Here is a 27,638-nt window from a genome sequence, read left to right as displayed (position 1 = left end):
GAATTAGATTTATTGCACCATACCCAGATATAGCTGTGTGGCTTTGAATAACTGACATAACTTCCCTAAGCCTCAATGTTCTTATATATAAAATAGGATGCTACTACATTTTCTTGTGTTCTAAGGAGCCCTTTTATTTTTTTCTTCTTATTTTAATGTTTGAAAGTGAGATGCACCATATAATTGCTTTGTGTCTTATAAAATATTCTCCCTGATATAAAGTTGCAATTAAATTGATGATGTGTCTTACCATTGATAACATTTTCTAACTGAGGAATTGATAATATATTTTTTGTAAAGCTTAAAAATTATGTATGTAAAGTGCTTGGTACAGAGTCAAAGCTCAAGAAGTGATTTTTATTGTTTTTCAGTAACTTGGCCATAGCTAGTAAGTGACGAAGCCTAATTGGAAACCAAGTTTGTAATTGCAGTTACAGAGTTTCTCCTCTTTTACCCCCAAATTCCAGCCCCAACTAGTGAGGGAGCTAGCTCACTGTATTAGCCGTGAGTTGGTCCCCCATATCATGGCCCATACCCAGTGATTTTCATAACTCTGTCCATTATTCCTAAATTCTAATATCTTCATCAGGCACGAATCATATTGAACCCATCAACATTTTAAATTTGAAATTTTAATCCTTAAACCCATATACACAGGACTTCTATAATTATTATTTTTTGGAGTTAAGTTATGTTGTAATCTGGATACTCTGCTTTTGGAATAACAGGAAGTAGGAGAAAGAGAAAATAGGCTAAAAGGCAAACAGAAAAGTAAATCTTGAAATTATTGAAATGAAGCTGAGTCTTTAGCCTATTCCAAGGTTGTTTTAGTTTCCTAGGCTACTTAAAGCAAAATACCATGAAATGGTTTGGCTTGAACAATGGGAATTTATTCACTTTCAGTTTTGAGGCTGAGAAAATGTACAAATCAAGGCATCATCAGGGTGATGCTTTCTTCCTAAAACTGGTTGCCAGCAATCCTTGGCTCCTCTACTGTGGCAAGCCACATGGCAGTGTCTGCAGGTCTCTTCCATTTCTTCTGCGTATCATTGATTTCAGCTTCTTGCTTCTGTGGCTTTCTTCTCTCTGTATTCATTCTGCTTATAAAGGACTCCAGTAAGAGGATTAAGACCCATCCTGAATGACATGGGCCACAACTTCACTGAAGAAGCCACATCAAAAGGTCCTATTTACAATTTACAATGGGTTTACACCCACAGGAATGAATTAGATTTAAGAACATGTTTTTCTGAGGTACATATGGCTTCAAACCACCACAAGGTCCTCTTTTTATTTTATTGTTACTGCTTTTTCCTTTCCCCCACAGAGGGAATCAAAAATTCGTCATTGTACTAGGTCCAGGCTTCTCCCCTACCTGCTGAAAATGACTCTGACCTGGAGAGTGTGACCAAGAATTTGAATGACAAAGTTGGTGTAGTGGATATCTATTATTATTATTGTAGTTGTTATTGCTTTTGTTATATTTGCCTGCCCTACATCTAATCTTTCTTCTTTTCCATTAGGGAAACTCCATTCTCCCTCAATCCTTGTGATTTGTTGGGGTAGGACTCATCCTATTGGGTGGTTGAGCAACCTAGGCCTGTACAATCAGAATATTTCATCCCTCTGGTCACAAATTTTAGTTCGGAGATGAACAAATAATTTACATTATTTTTTTTTCTTAATCCAGTTTGAGTTGATTTTCTAATACTTTCAATTGAAAGAGTCTGTCTTCATTAATATAATTGGAAATCAAGATCAATTGGTGACTGGGGATATTCCTAATAGCCAGAGGTCAACAGTAGGAGTAAACCCTAGTGAGGAGTTAATGAGGATATTTCTCAGCGTTCTGTGACGTCTTCAAAGAGGCTTGCTCATGGGAAGCAGATGTGGCTCAAGCAGTTGGGTGCCCTACTACAACACGGGAGGTCCTGGGCTCCTGGTGCCTCCTAAAGAAGATGAGCAAGACAGCAAGCTGACGTGATGAGCTGGCATGGCAAGCTGGCACAACAAGATGATGCAAAGAAGAAACACAAAGAGGAAACACAATGAGAAACACAACAAGGGGGAGTAGAGGTGGCTCAAGCCATTGGGCGCCTCCCTTCCACATGGGAGGTCCCGTGTTCAGTTCCTGATGCCTCCTAAAAAAAAAAAAAAGACGTTAAACACACAACGAACAGACACAGAGAAGACAGCGAGCATAAGCAATGGGGGTGGGGGAAGAAATAAATAAAATAATTTTTCAAGAAAAACAAAGAGGCTTGCTCTGATGGACTGATCCAGGTGTAAAATCAGCAATGCAGATATTTTCATTAGCAGCAAGAGTTATCGTGATACCAACAAATCAATAACCTTTAATACCAGTCCCTCTTCTTGGATTCAGTGCTTGTCAGCCAATCGCTTGTACTTAAATTTAGCCTTTCTTTACTGGGAAGGGAGTACCTACAACAGGTGAAACCTGTGCCCTGGAGGTATTTGGTAGGGTAAGTGTCAATGAATAAATTCTTTGTCTGGTTTGTAAGTGAGCCTCCTGTGAATTTGCTTATCAGGAGCCAATCCAGCTGGTGAGCTCAACCTTGGATAATGTAACCAATTTGAATTTTTGAACCTGTACATTTGCAAATCACATCCAAAGCAGAAAAGATCAGTGGCAAGTGAAGAACCACCTTAAAGTTTCTCTAAAAATACCAAAATTTAAAATGACCTATTTGTTTTACCTTGAGCATGGAGTGAAGTTGGTGTTTATTCTTTGAAATGTATTTCAAAGAATATGAATGGACTGTGTGAAAATTCAGTGAGTGTTTTGGGACCATTTGATTTGCCTACTTTTCTAAGACCCCAGTCACCAAACTTTCTGGTCCTATGCATGGCTGCCTAGATGTTAGCATGAAAAGTGGTCATCACAGCCCTTGTAAGATGTTCCAAGATGTTACCTGATAAAGTGATTCAGTCTTTCTGAAAGTTTATATCCATGACTACCCTGGTAAAGCAATAGGTTTCTAGAGAAAATGGTAGAAAGTTCAATGTCCAATTTATTTTATGGTGTGGCTTACTGTAGTATCTTCAAATAAAGAATGCCATTTAGAGGGTCTTTTTCTTCACTGGGGGGACTTGATATTTCTTTGTGAACTGGAAATACTAAACAATTAATAGACTTGCTAGGATTTTGCTTATTAACTTCAACAAATACTATCTACTGTGTACATAGCATGGGTTAAGTAACTGTTCCTTTTTCCACAACCTAAGTGCAAGATACTGTCAAAGTAATTTCATAATCATTTCATAAGCCAGATAAAGGTACTTACCATAAAGGTTGCAGTGTTTTTTAAATGTCAGAGCAGTAAGAGAATAATTATAAGAGTTAGGGCACATTTTGTTATTAATTTGTTACTCTTACTCTGACATTAACTTCCTTCCTCCAAATTATTTATTTGACATTTTTCCAAACTGGACTATGTGAGGAGCTGCACAATGGACATTGGCTTATTTTGGTTACTTTCTTCTTTTATTTTTCCCACAGCAATTTATTTAAAAACATACAATTTAAGCATAAATACAGGGTAAATTTTTACTCCCCTTTCCAGAAGTTATACTGTTACCAGTTTAGTGCATACACTTCCAGCCCCTTTATGCATTTATGAAAAAATATGTGCATATATCAGTGTATGGTTTTATTTTGGGTATGTGTGTTTATAAATTGGATAATAGTGTATGTATTCCTTTGCAACTTGCCTTTTTAATCTAATTGGATGTGTTATGGATCTCTTCATATCAGTACACGTAGATTTATTCATATAATCATTAAACAAATATTTATTGGGCACTATTACGGGTCTTATTATTGCTCAGCAAATATTCATTCTCCTTTCCCCAGCTCTCCATGGGAGGAATATATTTCTCTGCCTCATTGAGTACGTTTCTCTGCCTTAATTGATGTTGACCTTGGAATGTGGGTGGTGGAAGTGAAAGTGTGCCAGATCCTAGCGGAGGCTTTAAGAAGGATTGTGAGTATTATCAGCCTTTTTGGGGTCCTGCGCTCCATTAAATGAATAGTATACCCCTACATTCTTAAACCTGGGCCCCAGCATGGGAAGAAACATGAAACAGACCTGAACCCAACCTATAGTCTTGAATAGAGCTGCTATACCTGACTCTAGACTCATGTACAAGAAAGAAATGTTCAGTGCTGTAAGCAACAGATTTTGGAGTTTTTGTAACTCAGCACTATCACAGCAAAAACTTACTAATACAAACACCTATTATTCGCCAGGCATTGTTCTAGATGCTGGGAAAGCAACAACAATCCCTGTCCATATGGAGTTTACATTGAAAAGCTGGATAGTATTCCATAGAATGACTGAACTATGGTAAGGTCTTGTGTCATTTTCAGTTTCACAGGCCTTTGTAGAAAATGCTTAACAGGCAATGTCTGTGTGCCCTCAATGCTTCTGTCTCCTCCCTCCCCTCCTTTTCATCACCACTGCCACTTGTCTAATTCTCTCCTTCTCCGTTTTCACCTTAGCTCTAGACCCAGTACCAATTGGTTCTTCTTCTAGGTTTCCCCATCCTCAGATTTCCTATGCACTGTGACAGGTGCAATTTCTAATCATGACTTTGTCTTATAAAAACTTCATGACTCTTTTTCCTTCCTTACAAAACACAAAGCCTGGCCATCAACACCACGTCCCAACTTTACAACCTCATTCTTTCCTTTTTCTTGTTCTTTCATGTCTTGACAAATCAATATGCTTGACAGTAAGTCCAGGGCACACATCATTAAGTGGGTGCTGTAGTGTCCTACCTAGAATTCTCATTTCAGGACTGAAGTACCCATCTTCCCAGCTTCTGGGAGTGTTGGTGGCTGATACCTCTCAGAAGAGTCTTTGCTTTTCTCATCAATACAATGGTATAAAATAGGTACATCATAGGATTGCTGTGAGCATTAAATGGGATAACACTGATAACAGCCATTATACATTTTGTCACAACCTATAAAAGTATAGTATAAAGTGTAAACTATAATGTAAAACTATAGTCCATGGTTAGTAGCAATGCTTCAATATGTGCTCATCAATTGTAACAAATGTACCACACTAACGGAAGATGTTGTTAATGGGTAAAGTGTGGGAAGGGGGGGGGGTATATGGGAATCTCCCTATATTTTCTTTTCTTTTTTTTTTAAAGATTTATTTATTTTTATTTATTTCACTCCCCTTACCCCCCCCCCCAAGTTGTCTGCTCTCTTTGTCCATTCACTTTGTGTTCTTCTGTGACCTCTACTATCCTTATCAGCGGCACCAGAAATCTGTGTTTCTTTCTGTTGTTGTTGTTGTTGCATCATCTTGTTGTGTCAGCTCTCTGTGTGTGCAGTGCCAATCCTGGGCAGGCTGAACTTTCTTTCGTGCTGGGTGACTCTCCTTATGGGGCGCACTCCTTGCGCGTGGGGCTCCCCTATGCGGGGGACACCTCTATGTGGCAAGGCACTCCTTGCACGTATCAGCACTGCATGTGGGCCAGCTCCACACAGGTCAAGGAGGCCCGGGGTTTGAATCGCAGACCTCCCATGTGGTAGGCGGACGCCCTATCCATTGGCAAGTCTGCTTCCCTCCCTATATTTTCGATGTAACATTTATGTAATCTAAAGTTTCTTCCAAAATAAATAAATAATAATAAAATGCTCTATTGGGTAAAAAAATAAAAAATAATTAAATGCATCTCATGTCAGAAAAAAAGTGCCTGGTATACAGTAGATTCCCAGTTTTGAGCTCTTTCCATACTCTTCTTTCATCTTCCATTTAATATATCTGGTATCTTTACTGATTATTCCAGACATCTGTGGGTTTTTCTTATCCACCTATGGGCTGATAAGGGTTGGAATATGCCTTGCTTATCTATGTATTCATTCAGTGCTCACTTAGCATAAATAGCTTAATAAAATGTTGAATGAAATACCACTTCTGGGCAAAATCTTATAGTTTGTTTTAGGAACCAAGAATTTACATATTGTATCCCATAGAGGATCATAAAGTTATCACTCAAACAAAGGAGTCCAGAATGTCTATTTATGGATTCTTAATAGGAACTGTAACTACAGAGAGTTCTGACAGCCCTCCGGCTGGCCTTGTTTATCTCTGCAGGCATCATACGGGAAGCCAAACTGTAAACAAAGGTGCACTTTGAAAGTCTGGAATCAGATACCAGCTAAGGAATTTCAAGACAATCCATACATGTTGTTGTTTCTATGGCCAAAGTTTCTTTTTTTTTTTAAGATTTATTTATTTATTTCCCCCCCTCCTCCCGCCCACCTGCCCCGGTTGTCTGTTCTCTGTGTCTTTTTGCTGTGTCTTCTTCTTTGTCCACTTCTGTTGTCAGCGGCATGGGAATCTGTTTTTCTTTTTGTTGCATTATCTTGCTGCATCAGCTCTCTCTGTGGGAGGCGCCATTCCTGGACAGGCTGCACTTTCTTTCGCGCTGGGCAGCTCTCCCCACTGGGGGCACTCCTTGTGGGTAGGGCTCCCCTACGGGGGGGACACACCCCTGCATGTCACGGCACTCCATCAGCACTGCGCATGGGCCAGCTCCACACGGGTCAAGGAGGCCCAGGGTTTGAACTGCAGACCTCTCATGTGGTAGACAGATGCCCTAACCCCTGGGACAAGTCCGCTTCCCCAAAGTTTCTTTTAATCTAATTTTTTTTGTGTGATCAAAGTTGAGCAGTCTAAAATAATTTTAAAGGTTATCATTGGGGAAAGAGGTGACCAAGTTAGCACAGTGCTTAGCATATGTTCATTGTTAGGAAGAAAAGCTGCACTTTTAAGAGAACAAAGGCTATCCTGGTTGTGGAGGAGAAAAGAATTTTATTAACATTCTTGCAAGAATGGGCACTCGACCTGGACAAAATGGCTGGTACACCAAACAGCAAGAAACACTGACATTTATAACCTAAATCTAACATGTAAGTCCCTCCCCTATTCCCCACTGATTGGGTACTTCAGGGGTTACAGCCTATCCAAGAGGTCTAACTAACTTACCTGGTTCCTTCTCTGAGTCTCCGCTCCCTGTTCCCTAGATTCTGGTGGGCTGGGTGGGCTGGGCCGGCATGGTGCTGCTTTCACTCCTGACGCTTCTTTTCAAATTTGGTGCCACTTTCACTATTGGCCCCACCCTCACTGTGACCCCACTCCCACTTCTCACCATTGGCCCCGCTCGCTTTGGGCCCACCCTCACTTCTCACCATTGGGCCCCCTCACTTTGGTCCTGCCCTCACTTTGGTGCCACTTTTCAAATTCTTGGTGCCAAAGCAGCTAGCACCCCTTTCCCTCCCTCCTCCAATGGCAGAGCCTTTATGTGAAAATTAAACTTAACCCTTTCCTTACAAATCCCCCCTCTTTCTTTTAGAGTCTTTTTAGTTTTCACAATTTAGTTTCTCAAATCTGCTAAGAGCCTCCTCACTGTCTTCATCATAGAGATCTGCCTCTTTAAGGGGGTACAAGTTGTTTTGCTTGTACTATATGGGCATCTGTTTGGTTAGGGCCATTTCAATGAGTTTTTGAGCTGACTCTCAGGCACATGGGATGATGCAACATTCAACTACTGTGAGTACCCCAGCCACGATGATAAGGGAAGTAATGACAGACAGTGCCACTCCTTCCCATTTTCCAAAGCAGCTCTCTAACCATCCCATGAGTGGTTGTCTATGCCATAATTTTCTGCTACGTCTTCAGATAAAGCTGTTAAACCTTGCAAGGTCTTGTTGATAGTCCCATTTAGGGCCGTATTATTGGGGATGAAGGTACAGCAACTACCTCCAATCATAATAGAGATGCCTCCTTTTTCTGCTAGCATCATGTCTAGGGCTATCCTATTTTCCCATGCCATTTGCCTAGTAACATCCATCTGTTCTGCTATTCCCTTAACTGCATCCCTAATGTAATTGATAAATTTTTGTTTATTATATTATATATAGTTAATCCAATCCATATTTTTGTTAATGGTGACACACCAGAACAAGAATGACTCAAATCCTGTAGCCACTTGATTTCTAACTTTAAATTCATCTGGGACTCCTGGGGAATTCCTATACTATCTAAATAAATTCACTCATCAAAGGAACCAGGCAAACTTCTTTCTTTTTTATTTCCCTGGTTTTGTGTTTCTTCCTCTTTTTCAAATGCCAGGGTAGATGGGATGGCCAATTGAACCAGAGCACAGGTTCCTTCCCACTTCTCAGGTAATACCAGTCAGAGGACACCCTCTCTGCAATACCACCAAAGGTCTCTTAGGGGTATGGCCAAAATTGAGAAATTGCCAGTACTATCCTCACTCACGTTCCATATTTGTGTACACAATGCCTTGGTCCCAAGGTCCTGAAGCCCTTTTCCCCATCTAGAGAGACAGACAGAGTGACTTCCTGGATGAAGGCGGAAAGCCGGTATGGCTTTGATGTTTCCCTTTTTGACAGGAGGGAAGAGAGAGGACAACGTACTACAATTTTCACCAGGAGTAGAATTCTGGAAGAGGAGCACCATGCACTTAAACTCCTTTTCATGCTCTTCCATACCTAACAGAAAGGGTATGATATGAGCAGTGGCCGGCCTGCTGCATAAGCATAACTGTTGGTTTTGTTTAGACTCTGGACTGTATATTTGACCCATTCTACCCATGGATTTGCGATCCTGTATCCTGTCTCTATTTCTATGGTCTGCTTTAAATCCTCTGCCTTAAGTGTCCTAACTGCTTTGGGATCATTCTGCATCAGGGAGCTGGCTTTTGGTGGGTTTTCCCTTGCTATCTCTGAAGGGTTAGCTGCAGGGGACGTTGTTGACATCATATCCGCAGGGGGAGGAAGGACTCGAGTAGGGAACCTCCCCAGAGGATCTTTACCTGTAACATCCACCCCCATCCCATAGACTCTGTCAGGGGAAGAATAACGGTTGTTGTTGCTGAATTTGTCTGCCTTTCTAATGGTTATTACCACTGAGTTACACTGGAGATTTTTACAGTTTGGTGGGGTATTACCTTTATAAAATGCTATTTCGTCCTTTAACAGTTTCAAGTGAGTATGGCCTCCTTCATTCCCAGAGATCTGCCCCTTGTACTCAGTAGTCCACCACACAAAGTTCCAGTCAAGACGGGGGAGGTTGAGATAACCTCTCAGTGACTCTGGACATAGATGTTTTGCCCACTCAACCACCACTGATGTCCTAAATCTCCATATTTTATCACTTGGCAGGCATCAAACTACACAGTCTGAGACTCTAGGCTTCTGGTTTTATTTACTATCAGTTTAATGGGGCTTGTCATGACCTGAATCTGAAACATCATAGTCAGTATAATTATTCTCATTTTCAGAAACTTTGAACCCTTCATCTGCTAGTCTTTTTAGGCACTAGACAAGGTGGATATAGATAATAGCTTTCCCTCTAAGTGGTGGGATAACTTCCCGCAAAGTTCACTGATACAGAGTCTGACCAGTCCCTCCCCCTTTCTGATATGCCCTCCCAACTATTGCCTTCTCAGAGTGATCCTTAAGAAATCTGAAGGTGGAGTTATTTCCCCAGCCTTGGATGGTTTTGTTGGGTACTCATCGTCCAGTTCAGGTACTGGTTCTTTTACTTGAGAGTAGTGGGTCCAGCCTTTTTCTGCTGTCTGGTCTGCTGTCTCAGTTGTCGACAAAACTTGACAGAGTCCTTCCCAGATTGGCTGAAGGTTGGACTCCTTCCACAACTTGATTAGGACCCAACTGCCGGGTTGGTGTTGATGGACAGTGAATTTTAGAGTGGGGTCTGGGCCAGCAAACCACGATGCTTGAGGGATGACAAAGTAGAGGACAAAGCCAGTATATAATTTTTAAGGAAGAGATCCTTCAACTCTAAGGAAGGGAGGTCTCCAGTCCTCCTAGGAAAAGGCAAACTAAAAAGCATTTCATAAGGGGAGATTCCCAGTTCTTTCCTAGGGACAGTTCTAATCCTCAATAGGGCTATGGGAAGCACTCAATCCAGGGTAACTTTGTTTCTAAGACCAATTTAGAAAGATGCTTTTTTAAAGTCTGATTCATTCTCTCCACTCTCCCTGAAGACAGTGGGTGCCAAGGTGTATGGAAGTTCCATGTGACATCCAGGCTTTGCATAATATTCTGATGTACAAGGGAGGTAAAGTGGCTACCATTATCTGGGTCTATATTTTCCACTAACCTATAACAAGGAGTGATTTTTTTGAGGATAATTTTAGAAGTTCCTGATGCTATAGCTGAGGCCAGAGAATATGCCTCCACTCATCCTGTCAGGTGATCTACAATAACCAGAACATACTTTAGCTGACCCATTGGGGGCATTTTAGTATAATCAACCTGAATGCTCTGGAATAGCCCAAGGCCCAGCTCCCTTCCCCCTTGCTCTTACTTTGTAAGACTTTCTTATTGACCTTTTGGCAAATTATACATTGTTCACTTATTTATTTAGCTACAGTATAATGGCCCATACATACAAAACACTTAAGAATCAGATCACACATGGCCTGTACCCCTCAATGACTCCCTTGGTGTAAGGCTGCTAATACCTCTCTCATCACTTGTTTATTCAACATTTACCTGCCATCTGGGAGGAGCCACCTCCCTTGATCATCTAGGGTTGCTCCTAACTGCTCCAGATCTTTCACCTCCTTTTCAGAGAATGTGGGGACCCTGAACTCTTCAGGAATGGAGAGTATCAGGATCATCAACTTCAAAGGAGAACTATGGGAGGCTTCCCTAGCCTCTTCATCTGCTAACCTATTGCCCTTTGCCTAAAACGAATGACCTTTCTGGTGTCCTTTACATGCATCACTGATATTTCCCTGGGTAAGAGTAGATTGGCCAATACTTGTTTTATTAATTCCCCATGGACTAGCCCTTTTCCTTTATTGTTAATCAATCCCCTCTTTTCCCCAACTTTTCCAAAGGTGTGGACTACCCCAAAGGCATACTTAGAGTCAGTATAGACTATACCATCCTTGTCCTCTAATAATTTGAGGGCTTAATTTAATGCATACAATTCACAAGTTTGAGCTGACCAGTCATTGGGCAATCAACCAGTTGCTTTCACCTTACAAGTTAGTCCATCTATAATTGCATAGTCATTGTGCCTCCTTCCTTCTAGGACTCTGGAGGACCTGTCTATGAATATTTTCCCCTCGAGTGTAGGGATAGGTCTCCTGGGTTAGACGAGACTTGGGTCTGATACTCAATCAGGTCTAAACAATCATGCTTAGGAGCCTCCATTTGGTCAGATCCCTTCCAAAGGATGGCCAGGTTTAGGCTATGGTCTGTTGTCAATACCAAGTAATTTTTCCATTAGGGTAGTCTCATTATTCAGAATTCGGAAATCAGTCAGCCACCTTCCTGCTTTCTGAGACAAAATAGTTCTCACCTGTTGAGGGGTGCTAATGACTAAGGCTCCTCCAAGTCAGCTTCCAGCTCTCTTCTACCAGGAGAACAGTTGCAGCCACAGCTTGATCACAACCAGGTCACCCCCTGGAGACAGGATCCAGGATTTTGGTAAGGAAGGCTACAGGTGTCCTTTGACCTCCCCAGATTTGGATCTGAACCCCCAAGGTTATCCCTTTATCTACTATAACAAACAAGTGGAAAGGTTTCTCAGTGGAAGGGTGGGCTAGAACAGGGCCTGAACCAGTGCTCATTCGAGCCCCTCTAAAGCCTCTATTTCCCCTTCATTCTTAAAGGGGTGCTAAAGGACGATGGTCACTCTTTTGTAACTGCTTCCCACTGGTTAGGGACAGTAGGCCTTATCTGACAAGGTGTAAAACCCTCCTGCTATTCTATCATGGTTGGAGGAAGATGACTATGGTACCCTGGGTAAAACTGGATGAAATCCCTGTATGACTAGCAAGATGGAAGAAATAAACTTAGAATTTTGAGGATATAGGGTTTCACTGAAAGGATACTGGGCCACAAAAGTAGAAAAGTCCAGGTGCCTATAGGCTGTATCTTCTCAAAGTTGATGGGCTTTATTTTGCAGGTTTTCATCAGAAATTTGTTTCCAGGTCCTAGGTGAGGAGAGGTTACCCATAGACTATCTTGAAGGAATTAAGCTGCAGTGGATCCCAGCCACCTCATTTACTATTTCCTTCCTGGTGGGAAAATGCTTAGCCCCGGCATGGTGGCAGGTGGGTTTGTCAGTCCTCCCCAGGATATGAGTGGGACAGGTTTTAGAATAAGGGCTGGGAGGGAGACTTAGACTAAGCATGTTCATTTAACTACTTAGAAAATGTAGTTACCAGGACTTTTAACATGTTCAATATCCCCATGCAGTAATGATCTAGAAAAGATATCACCATAATCATCAAGCATATATCTAGAATAGGAGAGATATATGTACAGTACTTAATACCAATCAATGCACTAACAAATGCAAAACTTTTTTTTGAGTTGCAATTAATAGATCTAAGGTCACATTTGCAACACCATACAAGTTGTCTCTATATGGGAGCAGGCCATAATGCCAATTATGTTTAAGTTCTACTTAAAGCACTCTGGTAATCACTGCTCCACTTAGCATGTCCTTCACATAGGCAGCATGCTGCAGCACCATTGACCCTAGAGAGAAGCTATGAAGGTAAGCTCCAGTATTCCACTGGTCTTGTGCATAGGGCACCATGGAGCTTTTTACTTCTATACCTTCGCCATGACGACATTAATTAACAAGTATTTTACTTCAGCAATACAGGTGCCCAATGGAATCAAGATTATCTTCTTTTACCACCACTTTAATTTGCAGATTGAGATGCATCTGACAGTTTTTCCTGTTATGAAACTATGTCTTGTTATTAAAATCAGTTAAGTTTCTGTTTAATAATGACTTTACTGGAATTAGCCATTCAAATTTAAACATTGCTTCTACAAACTTTTTATAACTATCCATAACCACAAGAACAATAGTTGCTTCATCTCAAGAAAAAAGTCTGCCTTCACAAAACACATTCCCTTACTTAATGCTGCCTTTTACAATGCCTTCTGCAACTTGCCATATGCATTCAAGTATTGTCCTATATACTTCCAATCTGATTTTATGAAAACCAGGTATCTTATCTTAGGAAAAATCACATTCTTTTAAACAAACTTACCAAATTCTAGTCAGCATCCCCACAAACCTTTTACATCTTTCTATATCTACTTAAGTCTCATATCCCTCATTCTAATTTGTGAAAAAAGAATAAACTATTCATCTCAATTTAGGCATTTCAAAGATTTCCATACTTTATTTATTAATATAAGTTCTTTTTTGATTTTTAGCCATTTGAATAGAGCTCTTTTAAGAATTTTCATTGTCAATTTAATATTACCACCCAGAGGTATTAAAACAAACACTGAACAAACAGACAAACACAAAAAGATTATGAAAGCAAGGTCTGCACAGAGTCAATCCTCATCTGCCCCATATTTTGGCCAGAATACATTGGTGGTCATTTCCTTTCCCTTGGTCTGATCATTATCAGTCCAATGTTCCAATATCCTCCCTAATGGATTTTATGGAGGAATGTATCCAGGGAATCTGACAGATAACCCCTTCCCAGTTGACTGACTGCCTTTATTCCTCATTCTGAGTCTTATCTGGGCTTCTTTCAAGCCCAGACATCAGAATTTCCCTACCACCAAGGCAATACAGAATAGTCCCATTTCTTACCTTGGCCCATGTACAGGGTTGCCTAGTCACTGAAAGGCAGGTTTTCCCTTTCCTTTATTCATCCACAATTGGCAGATCCAAGTGTCTGGTCTTGCGTCCTTCCAGCTGTTAAAGGTGGGCCACCAACGGTGGAGTCTGAGACTGCTCAATCAGTGGGGTACACCTTCCCCTTATCTGCTCTGGGGGTCCTCCTCTGAAGCTTTGGATTCTGGATAAGCTTTTTCTGTGAGAAAAAAGGCTGCACCTGTAAGAGAACAAAGGCTCACCCTAATGTGGAGGAGAAAAGAATTTTATTAACAATCTTGCAAGAATGGGTGCTTGGCCTAGAAAAATGGCCAGTGGGACAAATAGCAAGAAACACTGACATTTATACCCTAAACCTAACACGCAGATCCCTTTCTTATTCCCCGCTGATTGGGTACTTCAGGGGTTACAGCCTATCTGAGAGGTCTAACTAATTTATCCAGTTCCCTCTTGGAGTCTCTGCTCCCCATTCCTTGCATTCCAGCGGGCTGGGCGGGCTCGGTGCTGCTTTCACTCCTGGTGCCACTTTCACTATTGGTCCCACACTTGCTTTGGCCCTGGCCTCACTTCTCACCATTGGCCCCCTTCATTTTGGCCCCGCCCTCTTTTTGGCGTTAAATTCTTGGCACTGAAACCACTAGAACCCTTTCTCTCCCTCCTTCAACTGCAGAGCTAGCTCTGACTTCACTTTTATGTGCAAATTAAACTTAACACTTTCCTTACATTCATGAGATGGTTTTTGAATGAAAAAGTAGAGGGATGGATGGATGTGGCTGAACTATGGGTGAAGTTATGGAGATGATATACCTCCATCTCCTCAGGCACATGCAGAGTTCTCACCTTCAGGGAAAACTGAAGGGCAGAGTTAAACTTTTCCTCTTCCATGGAGCCACTCCAAAGGGTAAGTGAAAAAGTTGTTTCTTATCACTGATGACCATTTCTGAAGGGGAACATATATGATGATAATGCAGGAAGATGGTTTGCTATATGGTTTTGGATATGAAATTTAAAACTCCAGTATAGCTTGAATATCCTACGTGGCCAGTTGGGTTCCCTGGGAAGCAAATTCTGAGACTGAGTTTAACATGCAGGATTTTTATTGAGTGTCTTTGAGATCAAAACCTATGGAAGGGAGAGGAAGGAAGCAGAGAAGGGAAAAGTGAGATGTGGTGTGATGCAGGTCCAATGACAGATTTGACCAACCCCTTAGGGAGCTCTAGAGTTAGATGGCCCTTCAAAGCTGTCCAGTTCAAGCCAAGATGGCCCAGCCTTTATACCCCTGCTTCAATGTGTTATTGTATGTGGGCTGTCCCTTAAATGAAGTAGTTCTCTGAAGCTGAGACAGACCATGAACAGGCTGACAACTGAGGGCTGTCTGCCCACAGAATTCCCACAGTTAGGGCACCAAGTCCTTCCTTGAAGTGGGATATGAGAGATGTAACTCCATAATCCACGTAGACTTTCCCTGTCCTTTCCTCTCCCCTCTCCTTCTGCCATCTTTGTCTTCCCTTTATACCCCAGCAGCACTAAATTGCTTATCTATGCTTGTGCTTATGCTGCCTCTCTTCTTAGAATGTTCTTTCCTTCTTTTTTGGACTATCTTTCACTCATCCCTTAATATTACTCTCTAGGCTACAGAGAGAAGATTATAGGGTACCAAGGGAGGCAGTGGGGTGAGGAAAGGGGAGTTAATGTTCGGTGGGTACAGTTTCTGTTTGTGGTGATGGAAAAGTTTCAGTAATGGATGGTGATGATGATAGCACAATATTGTGAATGTATTTAACACCGCTGAATTGTAAATTTGAAAGTGGTTTGTATGGGAAATGTTGTGTTGCATATATGTTACTAAAATAATTTTTTTAAAAAGATTAATCTCTGGGCATCATATCTTCTAAGATGTGTTTCTGGATCCTTCAAAATAAGATGCTTCTTCATAGTGCATTCAAAATATCCTGCACCTGGCTCTTCTTTCCCACTCTGTTGTTGTGTGGTTGCATGTGTGTCTGTCTCTCCTTCCAGACTGGAGTTCTTTCATGGTCCAACCTGGAAATACCTGGTTCAGACATGGTGATTCAATTCATGTTTATTAAATGAATGATGGTCTGGAAGAATCATAGGGTTCATTAATAGCACTGGGATATGAGCGTGTAGTCCTATTGGCTAAGAAATTGCACAATAGGTCTATTATAACATCAAGGGCATTTATTCCGATTTTGGACTTGTTATAAAAATGTCTCTTAAATTCTTTGAATTCTTTTTCATTTGGCTGGCAATCTGTTTTTCAAAGCAAAAAGCACAAATGATACCTTTTTGAGCTGCTATTTCCCAGCCTACCAGTTGGGACACTTTGGTGGGTCACAAAGATATCTTTAGTATGTCATAATATTCGTGGTTCCTTAATTCTGTTACCAATTTCTGATTGGCAGGGTAGTGAAGCAGGATAGTAAGATAGGGATTCAGTAGATGGATCTGGAACCTGGTAAGAAGTCCACATGGACATCAATAACCCCCAAGATGGCTGCTGGAAACCCCCCCCCCCACCCAAGATTCTGCCATTCAGAGCAAAGATTTCTTCTGGAAGCCAGGAGAAGCCCCTAAAGTTCCCTAGAGACTTTATCATTGGGCCCTCATGGGGAATTGATGGGTGGGGTAATCAATCAAAACAACAAACAGCTGGAACCCCTGCTCTGCCATTAGCAAAGTGGTGGAATAATTAACAGTTCAAAAAGCCAAGTAGGGCCTAAACAAGTGCTCTCCCTCTCATCTCTCTTGCCTCTGGATCCGTTCCTGCCCTCTGTGCACCACTCTCACCATTTTTACTCCGCCATGTGGCCACACAAGTAAACCTGGGGATTTATAACCTATAATAAGGAATTATATTATGTAAATGAGCCCTCCTTATCACTTTTCAGCCCTTTCCTCTACCTGAGATCCATGATCTGTTATTTTCTCCCATTTCTCTTCCCTCCCTACCTGAATAAATGACTGACCTAACTCATCCAGTGTGCTCTTGAAATTCATTTCTGCAGTATAGCCAAGAAATAAATAAAATCCAGTATCATATTTGATGAGCCAGTCCAGTAGTTTATTGGTGAGTGAGACTATGGCCTGAGGCTTATTTAATGCCTTCCTTTGGTTCTCCATTTTAAATGGGTTTGCCTACGAGTCCCCAAAGGATATAATCCCAGAAGCAAAGGGGCTGGGGTTCAGGAATTCTCCATGTCTGTGCCACATACTCAGGGTTATGAAATCTGACCCCAGCCAGGATGGCTGGGTCATATGGCAGTGGCTTAAATCATGGCTCTGCCAAGACACAGGTTCCCTGGCAGAACACTAGGCCCTGTGAAGCTTCTTCAAGCCGTTTTAGCAGCCAGAGTCTTTGTCCTCAGGCCTGCCTGCCATTGCCTTCTCCTGCCTTCTGCCCTAGGGGATGCATGGCAATGGTGGAGAGCCATGGGCTTGCCCCTCCCAGCGGGTTCATGCCTTTGCAAACAGCAGCCCTATCTGACCACACCCAGCTACCTGGGGAATGAAGTAGGAAGGCAGTGGGCAGAGCCAAGACGGATGCCCTGGGAGTTCCCTTCCCTAGGGCAGTCACAGGCCAGGATACCCTTGCATAACGGTACCTTTCATGTTTAACCATTCTATTTCTTGCTGTTGAATTTCTCTTTGCAGGTTTGTGTTAGAATGCTTTGGAATGTTTTAAAACTGTGAAACTGGGAAAGTGCCTTTGTCTAGCAAATAAATTATTGCCTCGGGGCCCAAAGCCTGTTAGCTAGAACAATTAACCTCTACTCACGTAATGGCCTTCTGATGGCTGGTTTAACTGGGAAATTCCTAGACAGTAAAGTCACAGAACTAAGACTGCATCTAAGGCTTCTGGAAGGATAGGAGGAAGAAGCACAATTCGGCTTCAGGTTGAAATCTATTCAGCTTGCCTCCCAAGTCCAGGCAGCCCTGGGAATGCCTGGCAGCAGGGGCTCTATGATTCCCTGGGGTGGCAGGAATCAGAGAACAGCCAAATGTTTCTTGAGATTTAACTCAGGAACTTCTGTTTGGGTCAGTCAGTCTCAGACCCTGTAATGGACAGGGGTGCTGAGAACCAGAGCAGGAAACTGAATGGTCCCCATTCATTGGGCCCATACATGCAGTGAGCAGTCACATATCCCCTGGGACAGATATCTCAGGGGCTTTGATTTGGGGCCACTGCTCCATCTCCTACCAATTCAGCTTGGGCTCCTTGATTTGATATCTGGAATCGGATACCCCCAAGACCTAGGTGCCCGCAAAGACATTTGTGGGCCAGTTAAGCACTGAAAATTGAAATTCTCAGGATGCTGAGACAGGGCTTCAGCTCTAAATTATGTGGAGCAGTGAACAGTTTTAGTCAGACTAAGACTATGGGATGCCAGAAGAGTAGACTAAAATGTGCTTCTTCATTCTTCCTAGAATAATGGGTGCAGTCTCTAGCATACCAGCAACCTCCCCATAGGAGTCTCTTAGGAATCAGGAAATTCTGCTTACTGCTGGTGCATGTGGCCACAGTATAGCTGAAAGCAGCATCTGTATAGGACCCTGAATTCCAGTTAAACCAGTGTAAGAAAAAAGAACAGATAAATCTGAGATGCAGAAACCTCATGTCATTTCTCCTTAAAGAGATGAGGAAATAAACCTCAAACTTCTCAGTTTAACCTCAGTTGTGCCTGTAAAAATTGTGAATAGAGATTAATATCTAGACCAGTTACTAAACCTCTCCTGGAAACTAAGAAACCTCATGTGCCATCAATTGACATCAAAGAGTTCCTAGAAATGTTAAAAGTATAAAATTCTCTCCTGTTTTAATTTGTGCATAAGCTTGTGTTCAACTTTGAAATCTGTTTAATTTTGTCAGTTTGCTTGTGCCTAGGAAATCAGATTTGGGGTTCACCTGTTACAAATTGGATAATGGTGAAAGGTAAACTAAAAATGAGTCTTTAAAGGTCAATACTGTCTTGCTAGGGATTTAATGCAAAAATCACAAGTGGAATTTATTCAGTGCTTAAAAAGCAAGGAAACTTTGCGAAATTGTTACTAACAAAATTCTTGTGGCTTAGTTAATAAAGGTACTGAATTCACCTTAAGGTAAAAACATCCTAGAAATTGTAACTAAGAGTTAAGGTCATTTATAAATACCTTTATATTATAAAACAGCAGAAGGATAATAACCAAATTATAATTGGGTCAAATTTAGCCTAAACCTACTATTGTAAGTATAAATTCTAAACTGACCTTACCTTCATTTATGGTCACGTCAAGCCTAGCCTCACCCCTTGCCTTTGCTTATGGTTATTTCATAACAGCTTCTGCCCCTATGACTCAGGGGAAAGCAAACCTGAAACATCCCTGTCTACTGTCCTACTGGTATTAGTGGCCCTGCTTTCTCTCATGGCTCCAAGAGTGGACTAAACCACTTCCTTGTGGAATTTTTGACCCTCAGGGTTGAACATCCACTCTTCCAGTCCAGCAGCTGCTGGAGTCCTGTTGTCTCTGAGGACTGGGAAGTGAAGAAAACCTCCTGCCTTGACTGTCGGGGTTCCTAAAAGTGACAATTCATGAGAGAAACCAGTTTCCCTGAGGCTTTGATAGCCTCAGTGAATATACATATTCTTGCTCATCTGAAGTCTGCTAAAGTCAAAGTAAAATATAAAGTTCTGAAGCAAAGGAAAATTTTATTAAAGCCTTGGGGACATTTTGTAAGAAACAAAATTTTTGTGCAAAACTGCATGGTCATAGTGCAAATTAAAGAAAAAGCCTTCCAGGAGATCTTTCAAATGTTGTTTTACAGTTGAACTTGTTTTGTAAAAGAATGAAAGTTTTAAATAACTTTAAGTTGTGTTTCTGTGTCAAACTATTCATGTCTACCTATTTGCTCAGTGTGTGACTACATACATCAGGATGATAATATCAAATTAAATGAAAATTCTAAGTTCATATCTAATGAAATTAAGTTAAAAAATGTAGATATGCCCTTTTTAAAATTGATAAAGTAAATTTCATTGGTTGCTAACTGTAATTTAATAAGCTTATCTTAAGGTAAATTAACCAGTCTATGTGGTTGTGGTCAATTATAAAGAGTTTGCAAAAGCATCTTTCAAACTGAAGTATTTAAATGGCTAGTTAACTAAAAACCAAAATTAATGTTAATGGCAAAAAGTAACTTCATAGCAATGAAACCTGTCTGGAAGTCACCTAGACATGCATATTGAAGTGGTGGTAATGAAAAGTTAACTTGATTCCATTGGGAATCTTCTGTTTTCATTTTAAAAATGGAAAAAGTAGGTTTTCCTCTATTGCTAAAGTAAAATACCTGCTAATTAATGCCTTCATGGTAAAATTGTAGAAGTAAAAGCAAAGAACTAAAAAGTTAATTTGATATGTAACACATTACATTGGAAATGTTTAAAAGGTACATAAAAACCAAGAGATAAACTTCAGCATTGTCAAACTCTCTTGTGCATTCAAACCAGGCCTTCAACACACTGCAGGTTGCCTCTCTACTTGAGTTATTGGCTAGGTTGATCACTGACCCCTGAAGCAATAAATGGTATCTACTACATCTCTGGTTGTGCTCCTGAAGTGGATGGAAACTACACTGCAGTTTCAAATTCCTGCAGCAGTCAACAATGGCTCAGTTCAGCCAAATATACAATGGATATCGCCTCCAGACTGGCACATTTTCATAGTGCCAAATAACGCTATCCATCAGGCTGGTGGAATATTGGAAACTACTTTCCTAGTCTCTCTCTAGGGTCAGTGATACTGCAGCTTGCTCACTTGTAAAGGACATACCAAGTGGAGCAATGATCATCAGAGTACTGTGAGTAGAACTTAAACACAATTGGCACTATAGCTTGCTCCCATGGAGAGATAACATGTATGGTATTGCAAACCTGAAACTTGAAGCTATTCATTGCAGCTCAAGGAGGAACTTATGCATTGAGTAGTACATTAATTAGTATTAAGTACTGTACCTATAACCTATTCTAGATATATGTCTGATGATTTTGGTGATATTTCTATTAAATTATATGCAGAAGGACACTGAACATGTTAAATGTCCTGGTAAAGTTCATTTTCTAAGTAGTTAATAAATATGCTTAGCCCAGGTCTCCCTCCTAACCCTTATTATAGTTAAGGAATGTCCAACTTGGTGTATTGATCCTGAATGAAGTTAGCTGCCCAAGAAAGTGCCAGCTCACAAGAAGCACCTGACAAGATGTATGCATGCCAGTCATTGGATGGGCTGAAATACTTCCTCAAGAGACAAAGCTAAGTAGTGTCTATGTCAAAGTCAGCTATTCCCTCTAACTCTATCCCAAATGTCTATTGCTAGGGGGTGAGTGAACCAAACACTCCTTTAAGAAACCTTGTCTGTTTTCATCTCCTGTACCCTAATAAAAAGGGCAATGCCTCCTCCCATTCTACTCAAGGAAAAACAGTGTTTCCCACCAACTTTGGGAAAATGCAGCCTTTGAAGGCACCTGGCCTTTTCTATTTCTGTGGTCTTGTGTTCTCTTAGTAAAATTATGTGCAAAATTCTAATTAAGTTTATTCCTTCCAGAATCAGCATCTTGTTAGCCATATGAAGATTTCATCCAGCTTCACAAAGGATGCCAAATCCATCTTCCTCCAAGATAAAATAGCAAGTTTTTACACCTTGTCAGGTAGGGCCTACTGCCCCTAACATGCAGGAAGCAGCTACAGAAGAAAGATCATCTCCCTTCAGCACCCCTTTAAGATTAAAGGTGTAAACTCTCTGAGGGGGAATGAAGCAGGCTAGTAAGATAGGGAATCAGTAGATGGATCTGGAACCTGGCAAGAAGTCCAAGTGGACATCAGTAACCCCTAAGATGGCTGCTGGAAGACCCCCACTCCCAAGATGCTGCTATTCAGAATGAAGACTTTTTCTGGAAGCCAGGAGTAGCCCCTAATGTTCCCTAGGGACTTTATCATTGGGCCCTCATGGAAAATTGATGGGTGGGGTAATCAATCAAAACAACAAACAGCTGGAACCCCTTCCCTGCCATTAGCAAAGGGGTGGAATAATTAACAGTTCAAAAAGCCAAGCAGGGTCTGGATGAGTGCTCTCACTCTTAGCTCTCTTGCCTCTGGACCCATTCCTGACCTCTGTGCACCACTCTCACCATTTTTACTCTGCCATGTGGCCATGCAAGTAAACCTGGGGATTTATAACCTATAATAGAGAATTGTATTCTGTAAATCAGCCCTCTTTATCACTTTTCAGCCCTTTCCTCTACCTGAGACCCCTGATCTGTTATTTTCTCCCATTTCTGTCCCTCCCTACCTGAATAAATTACTGGCGTAACTCACCCAACCTGCTCTTGAAATTCATTTCTGCAGCATAGTCAAGAATCTAGACAAAATCCAGTAACAGTAGGATTACTGATAATGGGTGAAGAGAGGAAGTGGGACAACACAGGTAAACAGGTGAGTGTCTAGAGGTCAGGTGTTTTGGGTAGGTATGTGCTGGATCAGTGGAGGACTGGGTGGTATGGAGAAGGAGGCAGGGGCAGCACACCCTGCCTTGTCCTTATATCTTGGCGCCATGCTTTGTACAAGGTTGGTGAGCATATTTTCATGGAGACTACAACTGGCGTTGAGAATGATGTCTCAACTGAAGTCTCCTAGTGTGGACTTGACTAATATTGGCCAAGTTAGGAAGAGCTGAAGATGGAAAATGAGACAGCACAGGAGCTGAAGACAGACCATTTGGAGTGGGTTTTACTTGGTAAAAGAAAATTTTCCCTGTAGATATCTGTACAAAGAATGATCATGTATTAGATATAACTCTGTTGGTTGCAAGTAATGGAAACCCACCTGGACCTACCTTAGGCCAGAGGATTTATTGGCTCATGTAGATAACCTTGGCCAAGTCAGAGGTGCAGCTAGCTTCTGGAAAGACAGGAAGAGACAATTCTTCCACTGAGGTGGAGAGGGCTGGTTTCTCTCTGTCAGCTGTCCTCTTTCAGATAAGTTTTTCTAGAGGACTGGACTATGGATGACCACAGCCATCAGTTCTCATCTTCCCAGATTTCTTTCATCCTATTCATAAAACAAAGTATCAGTGGAGCATCTAGTATATGACAGATACTTCTAGATGTTGGGAATAGCAGAGGAAACACCAGGAAAACAAAGTTCACTTATATTCAAGGGCTGGATTTCAGACAGTAAATAAAAGTAAAGAACAGTAGGTTAGAAAGTGGTTAAGTGCTATGGAGGAAAAAATCAGGCCTGGAAGGATGATTGGAAATGCTAGGGGGCGTGGTTGGTGGTTTCAGTTCAATTCAATTCAAATCGAAGGAAGGAATTACTAGGAAGCCAACATTTGAGCAAAGACCTGAAGAAGAGAAGGGTTGAGCCAGGTAGATAACTGGGGGGCAGAGCCCTGGAGTGGGAGAAAACACCTAGTGCAAAGGATATCAGGTAGGTGTATGCTTGGCATGTTTAAGGAATATCAACTAGGTCACTGAGACTAAATCAAAGTAAGAAAGGGGAAGAGTAGCAGGAGATGAGGTCAGGGAAGCAAGAGGATGTGGGGCAGATTATGCAGGACTTTGTGGGTCACAGTAAAGATTTGAAGTGTGAGATGGCCAACCACTAGGGGTTTTGCATGGAGCAGTAACATCTGCTTTGCATTTGGCTCTGGCTTCTGTGTTGAGAATGAACTATAGAGGGGAAAAGGGTGAAAACAGGGAGACCAGTTGGGTGCCCATTGCAATGGTCAAGGAGAAAAACGATGAGGACCTGGTCCAGTTTGAGCCACTATAACCGAGGCTTAAGAATTAACAAATAATTATGATTACAAAATCAATATAGATGCCTTTGTATTACCAATAGCAAAAATTAATACCTGAAATTACTGAAGCCAACTAGAGTGGTCTCACCCCTGTTTATGGTTATTCTAGACTTAGGCTCACTCTCGTGTATACTTACTATTGTGATGATAGTTCTAGATTGACCTTACCCTTGTTTATAGATTAGGCTCACCCTTGTGTATGCTTACCCTACCCTCCTGTTTAATATCTATATGGAAAACCTTGTGACTGACCTCTACTCTGTACTTTGTTATCCCAGAATCTTGATCTCTGATAATGATTGTAACTTTGTGACTCACCTGGTTTGGTACCCACCCTCATCCTGTTCAGCCCCTTAATGTTTATTAATGAAGGAATCTGTGCCAGCTCCACTCCAATTATTCATTAGCATCTTGCTATTATAAAATATCAAAATTAATGCAGTTCCAGGAGGCAGTTTTTGGGCTTTCTAAGGTGACTGACCTGTTTTGTTTGTGCAAACAAATAAACTCTTTCTCTCTCTGAAACCCTGGTGTCTAAAAAATTGGTCTTTAGAGTGCGCTGGGGAGAAGGAACCCACATTTGCTCAGTATTACTATGGATTTGCTATCTAGCCGAGACTGTTTCTGTTAACAAAGTTCCAACTTAAAATAAGCCCCAGGAGGGTGAGATTAAATGAACCACATGATCTGTGTATGACTGACTGCCCCACTGGAAGCTCTTGGGTGGAGTTGTAGAAGGAGCAGCTTATCTTAAAAGTGGGTGCTGTTATTCAAGACAGAATAGCAATAGCTGTCTACTTCAGTCATTATTTACTTCATGTATACTAAAAATTTTTAGAAGCATTCTCCTGCCTTTGCCTATATGTTTGAATAAATCTGGGAAAAATTCTCTGCCTATAACTCACAATATATCCCACTTCCACCCATGGAGTACTTGTGCAGAAAACTCTTCCAAGGTTTTCATGAAGAATGGAGCCTCAAGTTGATTCCATCTGGATACAATGTCTTCTGGAGTCCTTGTCTTCCCTCTCAGAGAAGTTTTCTTTGTTGAAATGTAACTTAATCAAATTTTTATTTACAGTGACAACAAATGACTCAATGCTTCTGTATGCATTTACTTAAAACTTACCTCTTTAGAATGCCATCCTGATTCTCTGAAAAGAAAGAGTATGTGACTGTAAGAAATGAACCTTAATTTAGCTTTCACATAAAGGAAGAAAATATTGATTAATGTACCTGGCAGCCTACTGCCTCAGTCTGCCACTCCCGGGTTAAGTAGGAACAAAGGAAACCAGCTTAAGCCAGTCAAAAAAGAGCTAAGTCAATACCAATTCAGCACTAAATTCCATTCCTTATTTGGCAAAAGGAGCAGGTAAAACTAAAATGGTTGGAATGTGATAGGGGAAGCTGTTAAACAAGAACTGGAAAACTTGCACGGGAAAGTTAGATTTCTCGAATAGGCTATAACCTCTGAAGTATCCAATCTATGGAGAAACAGAGGAAGGGCTTACGTGCTAGGCTTAGGGGTATAAATTGTGTCATTTTTCCTTGTTCGGTGTGCCAGCCACATTTTTTGGTTGTGCACCCCTTCTTGCAAGATTGAGAATAAATTCTTTTCTTCTCCACTATTGGGTAAGCCTTATTTTCTTCCAGAAGATTTCTTTCTTACATGACCAGCATTGCATTATTTATGTCATCTTCGCTTCTTAGTGACTCTTGAAAATGCTGGATGGGAATTTAGGAGTCTAAAGAGTAAAATAGGCTCTTCCAATATTGTTGTTATAATAACAATTCAAGATTCTAAATATGGAAATGATCTCCCTTTGACTTGTATGGGTGGTCTTTCATATTTAATCAAGATGCAAACTCAATGAGTGGTCCTTAAACAATGGGCACTCTATCAGCTCTCTTCCATCTCAGTCTTTTAATGGAAGCATGCTATGAGAACATCTGCAACAGTTTCAGGCTTTAAGTAGTACTAAAATATATATCTCTCCCAATTATAAAACCTTCCCAAACCTCAACTCTCGTTATATTTAGTACTCTTGGTTTAGATTCAGTTTAACATTACCATTTTGTTTCCTGGAAGGAGAAGTTGGATATTTCTTTCTTCTCTGTTTACATGTTAACCTGTGGCCTTTCTGGAATGAGATGTTTATGTTACCGGATTTTATTTAGGTTCTTGGCTATGCTGCAGAAATGAATTTCAAAAGCACGCTGGGTGAGTTAGGCCAGTAATTTATTCAGGTAGGGAGGGACAGAAATGGGAGAAAATAACAGATCAGGGGCCCCAGGTAGAGAGGAAGGGGACTGATTTACAGACTACAATTTCACATTATAGGTTATAAATTCTTAGGTTTACTTGCGTGGCCACATGGCAGAGGAAAAACGGTGAGAGTGGCACACAAAGGGCAGGAATTGGTCCTGAGGCAAGAGAGCAGGGGCGTGAGCATGCTCAGGCCTTGCGATTTGCTTTATAAACTATTAATTATTCTGCCCCTTTGCTAATGGCAGGGGAGGGGTTCCTGCTGCTTGCTGTTTTGATTGATTACCCCACCCATCAATCCCCCATGAGGGCCCAATGATAAAGTTCTTTGGAAATATCCGGGGCTTTTCCTTGCTCCCAGAAGAAATCTTTGTTCTGGATAGCAGAATCTTGTGGGTGGGTCTTCCAGTAGCCATCTTGAGGTTACTGATATTCACATGGACTCTCTGCCAGGTTCCAGATCTGTCTATTAATTCCCTATCTTAGTAGCTTGCTTCATTTAGACCTTGTCTATTGTATACCTTCTGAGTACCACATGGTATACTCAGATGGGAAAATTTCTTGTAAAACACCATTCTGTCTGCACTGTTGTGGCTATTTTAAATATAAACTTCATTTTTAGAGAAGTTTTAGAATTACAGAAGATTTGCACCAAAAGTATAGGGAATTCCCATATACCAGCCCCCCCAAACACACACATAGTTTCCCTTATTATTAACATCTTACATTAGTGTAGTACATTTGTTATGACTGATAAAACAATATTGAAGCATTGCTCTAACCAAAGTCTGTAGTTTACATGTTAGTTTACACTTTGCGCTGTATGGTTTTATAGGCTTGGACAATGTATGATGTCATGTGTCCATCATTTCAATACTATTCAAAACAATTTCATTGACCTAAATATGCCCCGTGTTGTACCTATTCATCCCTCCCTCTTTATTCCATCTATTCATCCCTCCCTCTTTATTCCATCTATTCATCCCTCCCTCTTTATTCCATCTATTCATCCCTACCCCTCCCTTCTAAACCCCTTGCAACCACTATCATTATATCAATGTTACGAGTTCTGTTAATACTAGCTAAAACCTACAATAACAATAAATCTGCTTTGATCCTTGGTTACACTCCCCTCTTATGTTTGCTTATTCCTGTCTTGAGGGATTTGGGATGAAGCCAGTATGACTGCTTCAGGCTAATAAGGGACTTAGATATTATGGAGCAAATGGAAGAAATGTTTTGCTTGCAGTTGTAGATACTCTTTTTTTTATGGGATGGGACTTGTCCATCATTATTCTTTTGTTGGTTGTCCAGGACAAGCCCAAAGAACTGGAGAGTAGGACTTGGCTGCAACTCTGCTGAGATTCAGGACTCAACCAGCATATGAAAAATCCAAAAATTTAAGTCTCTGAGAGATATATTTAATGAGTATATTGAAAATTATAGGTTCAAATAAATGGAGTAGAAGAGTCATGGGTAGGGAATTATGAATGAGTATAACTATGTTATACTGGAGAAATAGATTATCATATGTATTAGTCAGCCAAAGGGGTGCTGATGCAAAATATCAGAAATTGGTTGGTTTTTATAAAGATAATTTATTTGGGGTAGAAGCTTACAGATACCAGGCCATAAAGCATAAGTTACTTCCCTTACCTAAGTCTTTTTTTTTTTATTCTCTGCCCCCTTTGCAGCCTTTTGCTTGCTGTCTGCTTTCTGTGTCCATTCGCTGTGCGTTCTTCTGTGTCTGTATTTATTTTTATTTATTTATTACCCCCCTCTTGTGGCTTGCTTACTGTCTGCTCTCTGTGTC

This window comes from Dasypus novemcinctus, chromosome X (genome assembly GCF_030445035.2).
Source record: "Dasypus novemcinctus isolate mDasNov1 chromosome X, mDasNov1.1.hap2, whole genome shotgun sequence".
Taxonomy (NCBI): Eukaryota; Metazoa; Chordata; class Mammalia; order Cingulata; family Dasypodidae; genus Dasypus; species Dasypus novemcinctus.
This window is presented reverse-complemented; position numbering follows the sequence as displayed.